Consider the following 8,199-nt stretch of genomic DNA (forward strand, 5'->3'; position numbering starts at 1 on the left):
AGCCTGTCTTTGGGTCATTTTGCACTCAAGTTTAAGGAGAAGATGGCAGGAGAGACATTTTTAAAAATAAAACAAATTTTCAAGAAATGACCTGAGGTCAGTGCAGGTTCTGGAAATTTTTCTACAGCTCATAGAGACACAGACTTGAGTGGTAGATTCTTCTGACCTCTGAGATCTTGAAGATCCTAAGTGCATTTGGAATCCTGAAGGAAAAATTCAGTAACGTTTAAGAGACTTTGGGCATTGCTTGCATTCTATTGTATTGCCAGTTTTAAAAAGACTAATACTTGCGTGGAGTTTGTGAAGGTTTTCAAATGAGAGAGAGAGAGAGAGAGAGAGAGAATTTCCCCATTGTAAGTGGGTAAATCTCCATAAACACCTAATGCCCAGAGGCTTAGGCTTTATTTGCTTCCTTAGCCGCTTGGAGAAGCCAGGCCAAGGAATGGTCTGTGGTAAGTTATTTCCCCTTCAAAACTCTGGTTCTCTACCTAGCCTTCCCATGAGCTGTGCACATTACACTGCACAGCAGGGTCATGAATTGAAGGGCCATTTCTCCTAAGCTTGCTGTGGTTTGAATTTTAACCCCCATGACTTAACTGCAGTCTAAGGCGACCCCGAGAGGGCACCCCTATTGACAGCAGTTGATGACTCCAGTCTGGTCATCGCTAATCACAAAGACCCTGAGGAGGCAGGATTTGGGAGTTTCCTGGGTTCTCAAGATCATTGAACCAGATTCACTGGCACTCATTAAGCATTATGTATATTATTGCTACATAATAACAAAGAGTTAACCATGTACTGACTCTTTCAGTGTGCACTTTACATGCATCATCTCACTTCCAAACCCTGCTTTAACAGGCGGGCCCTGTTATTACCAAGAGGAAACTGAGGCTCCATGAACCCAAATCACTTACCCAAGGTCACTCAGCAAGTAAGTGGTACAGCAGGAAATCTGATCCAGGATGATGAGCCAAGCACAGCATGAGCCAAGACACTATGCTGACTCCTTCCAAAACTTTTTCAAGCAATTATCTTTCCCTTTCACTTCATTCCCAACATTCTTAAAAAACCAGTCCACGCCAGCTGCCTTTTGTACCTACCCTTTTCCTCTGGCTTTCCTAGTCCACCACTAACCAGCCATCTGGAAGGGGACCAGTGACAATCACCAGCAAATCAAATGGCCTCTTTGCAGCCCTTCAGTTGCAACACATCTACAGGATCATAATCCCCTCCTTCTTGAAAGTCTTCTCTCCTCTGGTTTCTACAGTTTCCCCATTTACCTGTTACCTTCCTTAGCTCTTCTTCTGTCTTCTTTAATGGACTCATTTCATGCCTTTCTTCCCCCATAGAAGTAGATTTTCCTTAAGGCTCTGCCCTCAGTCTTGCCTCCACTCTCCTAGATTCAAGCATCACCCGTGTGCAGATGGAATGAAGCCTATGAGAGGCAGCTCAGCATAATGGCTATGAGTACTGCCCCAAAAGTCAGTCCACCTGAGTTCCAGTCCCATCTCTGTCACATACTAGTAACTTTGGCGAAGTACCCAGTGCCTCTGTTTGCTCATCTGTAACTCGAGGATTAACTGAGATCATGTAATAAGAGCACTTGGACCAGTGACTGACAAGTACTGAGATGCATGCCAATGAGTGCTGTTATGTGGTCTGGGCCCCCAGGCCTTTACTTCCACCCGCACTGCAGGCCTACTTTGCCCGGTTGCTTCAGATCTCCCTGCCAAGGCCTTTAAGAAAGTCAACATGTCCATAATTGCCTCCAGGTCTCCTTCATTTCTACCCGTGCAAGAGCCCATGCTTTATTTACTCACCTCTTTTAGAGATGGCCACTATCTCGATCAGCATGCTATCCAGACCTAGTGAGCTTGACCCCTCCCTCTCATTCACCATCATCATGAATGGTTACATAGCCTGCCAATAGACATTGGTTACATAGCCCTGCCAATTCTGACTTTTCGAATTCTCCAGTCTGGGCGATGAACACCTTCTGACACTGATAGTGGTGATGGTTGCACACCATGTGATATACTACATGCCACTGAGTTATACACTCAGAAATGGTTCAAATGTGTATTTTACTACATGCAAAAAGTCTGTCCATGTCTCTCCACTTCCATAGCCACCACCATAGTCCAGGCCCCTGCCATCCCCTCTGCAATATTACCTTAGCCTCCTAATTAGCTTTTTATGCTAACATTCGGGAACCACTGCCTGCAGGATGAAATTCAAACTTGTTAGCCTGGCAAGATTCTGCATAGTGTGTCTCTCTTCCCCTTTATTTTACCTTTTCCTATAGTTTCTTTATATTTTGGCCAAAGATTATAATTGGCCATGAATAAAGGAGCAAGATTAAGAGAACCCTCTGAACTTCAAGGGAAAAGAAAGCTAGAGAGAGGGGAAATAAGGAAAGAGAGCTCTGTATTTAAATCTTAGCTCAGGTCCCAGAGCCACCACGTGCTAGCTAACTGACCCAAAGTAAGTCCCTTAACCTTTCTGATATCCAGACTTCGTCTCTGTTTTTAAAAAATCTGGCTTTGAGGATTAAATCAGATAACAAATGCCAAGTGCTTAGTATTTGCAATACTTTTGTAAGAAGAGATTAATGAGTTTTTTTTTAACTTAGGGGGAAAATGATACATGTTAGAGGCCTAGCTTTTCAGTAAAAATCAGAGTTGTTCTCTCAGTGCTTAGCTAAGTGTATGGTACATATCGAGGACTAATTACATTTGGTTTTTGCTGTCGTTATTATTAATATCATTAAAGTTGGGGCTAGGATCAAGCACACCAGCAGAGAGCTTAACCTTGGCAAGGTGGAGGAGCACGTCTTCCTGCAAGTCGGAAGCGTTTGAGATGGCTGTGTGCAGATGGGTCAGATGGAAGCCGAAGAAGCTCCTGTACGTAATGAAGGAGGTGAAGTCATCTCCTGAGAATGAGGAGGAGGGATGGGGCTGGGGGCTTGAGGAGAGAGCAGGAAGTTTGGAGCAGCTGCTGTAGGGAATGTGATAGGGAGTCAGCAAGCGAGGAATGAATGGATTGTTGAGCAGCCAGAGGGGCCAGCTTAGGGTAGACAGCATGCATTGGCAGTGAACCTGAAGAGCAGGATTTCTCCAACAAGCCAAGAGTGGAAACAGTCACCTTCAAGGGGTCACCCAGGGCTGCAGATTGGAAAGGCAGGAAAAGGACAGATGTTAGATTAGTGACAGATTCTAAGGTAGCCCCAGGAACAGTGAAAATGTCCATGGACCTGGGCTAAAAAGGAAGGCTCACTTACTCATCCAACGGGTATTTAAGCACCACATAGTGTATAAATATTATACAGACGCCTAGATGTGGGAGATGTTGTAAAGAACCAGAAACACAAAACCCTTGCATTCAACATATACCAACACAAAGACTTGACACCAATGTTAATAACAGCTTTGCTCATCATTGCAAAGAACTGGAACCAACCCAGATATCCTTCAATAGGTGAATAGATAAACAGACTGTGGTACATCCCTACAAATAGTCAGTAATAAGGAGAAATGAACTATATGGTTGAATCTCAAAATCAGAAATGTAAATTAAGCTATGCCAATAAAAAGCAGATCATTGATTGTCTGGACCAGTAGGACAAAGCATAAAACACAAGCAAAGTTTTGGTGGTGGTGGCTATGTTCATTAACTTGATTTTGGTGATGATTTCACAGGTGTATACATATATTAAATATGGTAAATGTGTGAGTTTTATGCTAATTATACCTCAAAAAGTCATAAAAATACATTTAAAATTTTTTAATTCACCTAAAAAAATCCCTGTCTTCATGGAACTTACAGCTACATGGGAGAGACTGACAATAAACTAGAAAGTAAGCAAACGATATTTTTAGACAGTGCTTCATGCTATGAAGTTAAAATAAACAGGGTAATGGGATAGAGAATAGGGTGGGGCCAGGGAGAAAGGAGCAACTATAGATAGGACGGTCAAGGAAGGCCTCTGGGGATGTAGCATTTGAGCTGAGACCTGAATGATGAGAAGGAAACAGCCATGAGAAGATGTGGAGGAACAATATTCCAGGCAAAGGAAGCAGCATATACAAAGTCTCTGAGGCAGGAACGAGCTTGCTCTGTTCAAGGAACAACAAAAAGATTTGTATAACTTGAGTTTAATGAGCAAGTGGAAAGAACATCCAGAGATGAGGTTCAGAGAAGTCAGCAAGGGTCAGATCTCATTGGGTCTTGTAGACCATGGTAAGGGGTTGGGGTTATATTCTAATTGTATGGGCAATCCAATGGAGGGCCTTAGGGTGACTTGGGACATGAACTGCTGAATGCTTTAATATTGCTCTGGCTGTTGTGTAAAGAACTGACTGCAGGAGGCAAGGGTAAAGGCAAGGAGCCCAGTCAGGAAGTGTTATGTTAGTTCATGTTAGACATGATGGGGATGTAGATAGACTAGGGTGGTAGAAGTGGAGATCAGAAGTGGTCATCTGCAAAATCCTTTTGGAAATAAAGTTGAAAGGACTTGGCTCCTAAATTAAATGTGGAAAGAGGAGGAAAAAAGCAGAATCAATATGACTCCTGTTTTGGCCAAAGCAACTGGATGGATAGTGGTAGTACCATTTATGCAAAAAAAAAAGAGGGGGAATTAATATATCAATGTCCTCCAGCCAAAAGCCACCAGGAACAAGCCTATAGTTGAACAAATTGGGCTTATTACTCATGGCAACAAGGGAGAATTCATACCTAGGGGAACCATGGGTGTCTCAGGAATAGGGGTTAGAAAGGACTTATTATTGGATTAAAGCTTATGTTAGGTGATTTTAGGGAGGGTTCAAGGAAGCGAGTGTTCACTCTGGAATAGTGCTATACGGAGGTGAGAGTAATTCCATGACTGAGTATCCTAATAACTCTTATCTAGAATGAAGGAAGACTAGAACTAGACTGAAGTTATAATGGGTAGAGAAGTAGCAGTCACTCAAATTATCTGGGAAAAGAGGATGCTGGGTACTTTGTGAATTTCCCAATAGCCTTGGTTTTGTCTGAACTTAGATTAAGTTATGAAATGGTCTTGTTTTGTCTCACTTCATCATGATGTGTGTCTTCATTAGACTAATCTGATATTGGTGTTCTGTGAGATGGTTTATGTCCAACGTGAGAATAGCATGGCCTCCCTGTGAACACCAGACCAGCTTCTAACTAATAGGCCTAAATGTAAACGTCAGACCAGTTCCCAGATGGCAGGTAGTAAAGGTTGCTTTCTGTTACCCAAGTGAAAGAGCAAATTTGGGAGGAAGGGACTCAAAAGCTCTGATGTAGACATGTTAATTTTGAGACAGGTTTAGATAGTGAAGTAGAGATGTTAAGTAGGCAGTCAGATATGCACATCTGGAGCTCAGAGTAGGGGTTTTATATTTATAAAAAAATATAAATTTGGGGATCATCATTGTAAAGATGGTTTTTATATTTATTTATATATGAAGATGATATTTTGTATGTTGGGACTAGTGGACACTACTCAGAGAGAAAGAATAGATGAAGAAGAGAAGAGGTCCTAGGATGGAGCCCCACACAATTCAACTTTGAGAGGTTGAGGAGATGAGAAGCAACTAGCAAAGAAGACTAAGAAGAAAAAGAGCTGGTGAAGAAGGAGGCAAACAAGGAGACTGAGGTGTTACAGTTATGCAAGTCAAGAGAAAAGTTTCCAGGAAGGAATGATCAATGGTGTTACATGCTGATAAGTGCCCAGAGATGAAGACTGAGAACTCAGCACTGGATTTGGAACGTGCAGGGCATCAATGACCACGACAGGGCAATTTCATTGGTGTGGTGTAGGTGACTGGCCCATTGCAGTGGGCTGGGGCGAGGTCGGAAGCTATCATTACAGAAGCTTTTAGCCTGAGCCAGGCACAATCTTCACAACAACCCTGGGAGGTAGGTACTGTTTCTTGCATCCATTTTACAGACAGGCAGAGGAGGCTTGGAGAAGATCAAGTAATGCTTCTGAAGCATTGGAAGGCAGCTTATGGAAGACAGACCACAGACTTAGATCCAGGCAGTCTGGATCTTGAGCCCATGCCCTTTGTACTACACTATTCTGCTTTAAGGGATGATGTGGAAGGTTGAAAGATGGGGACTGTTGAACTGACCAGCCCCCTGGACTTGCTCAAGGGAAAGCCCAAACCCTTGAGGGATGGTGCCAGTTACATGGCATGGGATGGAGACTCACCCAATTGATTCCAGAGCAGCCTCTCCAAGCAGGGCTTGTCATTTGGCTACAGCCTTGGTTTAGTACAGATATATAGGGAGGTGGCAGGAAAATGATAGGAATTCCATCCTTACAGTCCTAGTATTTCTTTGCTCACTCACTTCAGCTACTCCTCTCTGGTGTCCTGTTTGCTAAGTTAGCCTTTCAGTGGACAGAGGTCTGACTGGGGAGCCGGTCAAGTGCTTCTCTCCCCTTCTGCCTGGCCCAGTTACTCCCATCCCCACCCCTATCCCACCCTCCACCCGAGGAGACTCACATGGAAATGCAGGTACCCTCCTAGATTGCTGAAGGTTGCAGTCTTCTAAACGCCCACAGATGTAGTGGTGGGAATAAAGAAAAAGCCAAAGTTCTGTTCCTGAGCTTCCCACAATAGTGTGACTGCCAGAGAAGCCTTCCCCATATCAGATTTGAGAGTCCTAGGAGAAGTCTCCCTCCATAGCTCTCTCCCCCACCCAATGACTAAAGATGTATTCCTCCTCTTTTCTGTGTGATCTTCGAAGTGGTCAGCTTCTTCAAGATGAAGCTGAACATGTCTTTTCCAGCCACCAGCTGCCGGAAACTCATTGAACTGGACAGCGAATGCAAACTTTGTACCGTTTGTGAGAAGCATATGGCCACAGAAGTTACTGCTGATGCTCTGGGTGAAGAATGGAAGGGTTATGTGGGCCAGATCAGTAGTGGGAATGACAAAGAAGGTTTCCCCATAAAGCAGAGTGTCTTGACCCATGGTCATTTCTACCTGCCGCTCAAGAAGGGGCATTCTTGTTACAGACCAAGGAGAACTGGAGAAATGAGGCACAAATCTGTTTAGGGTTGTATTTTAGATGTCAATCTGACTATTCTCAATTTGGTGACTGTTAAAAAAAAAAAAAGAAGGTGGGGCAGACGGATATTCCAAGACTCACTGATACCACTGTGCCTTGTTGCCAGGGGCCAAGAGAGCTAGCGGAATCCCCATACTCTTCAGTCTCTTTAAAGAAGATGTCTGCCAGCGTGTTGTAAGAAAGCCCCTGAACACAGAAGGCAAGAAACCCAGGACGACTGTGCCCAGGATTCAGCATCTGGGTGCTCTGCATGTCCTGCAACAAACACGTCAGTGTATCACTCTCAAGAAACAGTGTACTAAGAAAAATAAGGAAAAGGACACAGAATATGCTAAGCTTTAGGCCAAGAGAATGAAAGAGAACAAAAAACAATGCCAGGGACAGATGGCCAAGAGATGGGGGCTGTCCTCTCTGAGAACTACCTCCAAGTCTGAGTCCAGTCAAAACTGAGATTTTCTTAAGAGGAACAAATAAATAAGATCAGACATCAAAAAAAAGAGAGATGCATTCCTTGGATCATTACCAGGATGAATAGCAGATTAGATGTAAATGAAGATCATTAGACCCGGGCATTAAGGGAAGTTCTGGAGGACTTGGACAAGGAGTGACAACGGAAAGCTTGGAACAGGAAGGGGAAAATGATATAAATATAAGTCCCATAGTTTTGCCAAGAGCTGGTCCTGACCACAGTACCCCCAGAGGAGTGGCACCCCAAGAAGAGGAGTGAAATTAACATGCCCCCTACTGTCTTTTTTTCCTTTCCAGGCCTGCTGGGGCTGCAACCCCTACTAGATCACACCTACATGCTAAAAAGGGCAAGAGGAGGCCCTGTCCTTCCAGGGACCTGAGGTGTTTTCATGAATGGACATCTTGTGGGCCAGGTATGTGGGAGCTTTGCAAATTTGTACTGAAATCCAGTCACTCATGGCCACCTCTGTCCTCCCCCTAGGATCATCTGGCAGTAAGAGTAGGATGTCACTTGAGAAGTTTGGGGACGTTCAGTACACCTCTCCCCTAAGCGTCTTCCCCAGCACAGCTATCTCTCCTTCCAGAAGCCACTGCAATCTACAACTAGAGATTCTTTCCTTGTGCTTCACCTTACATTGTCCTGAATGATCG

General features: G+C 44.0%; 1 pseudogene; it reads left to right on the top strand.

The window, feature by feature from the left end:
• The first annotated feature begins 6,773 nt into the window (after window positions 1–6,773).
• On the top strand, window positions 6,774–7,422 carry LOC118931997 (40S ribosomal protein S6-like; annotated as a pseudogene).
• Window positions 7,423–8,199: the final 777 nt, after the last annotated feature.

The sequence above is a fragment of the Manis pentadactyla genome, chromosome X (genome assembly GCF_030020395.1).
Source record: "Manis pentadactyla isolate mManPen7 chromosome X, mManPen7.hap1, whole genome shotgun sequence".
Lineage (NCBI taxonomy): Eukaryota > Metazoa > Chordata > Mammalia > Pholidota > Manidae > Manis > Manis pentadactyla.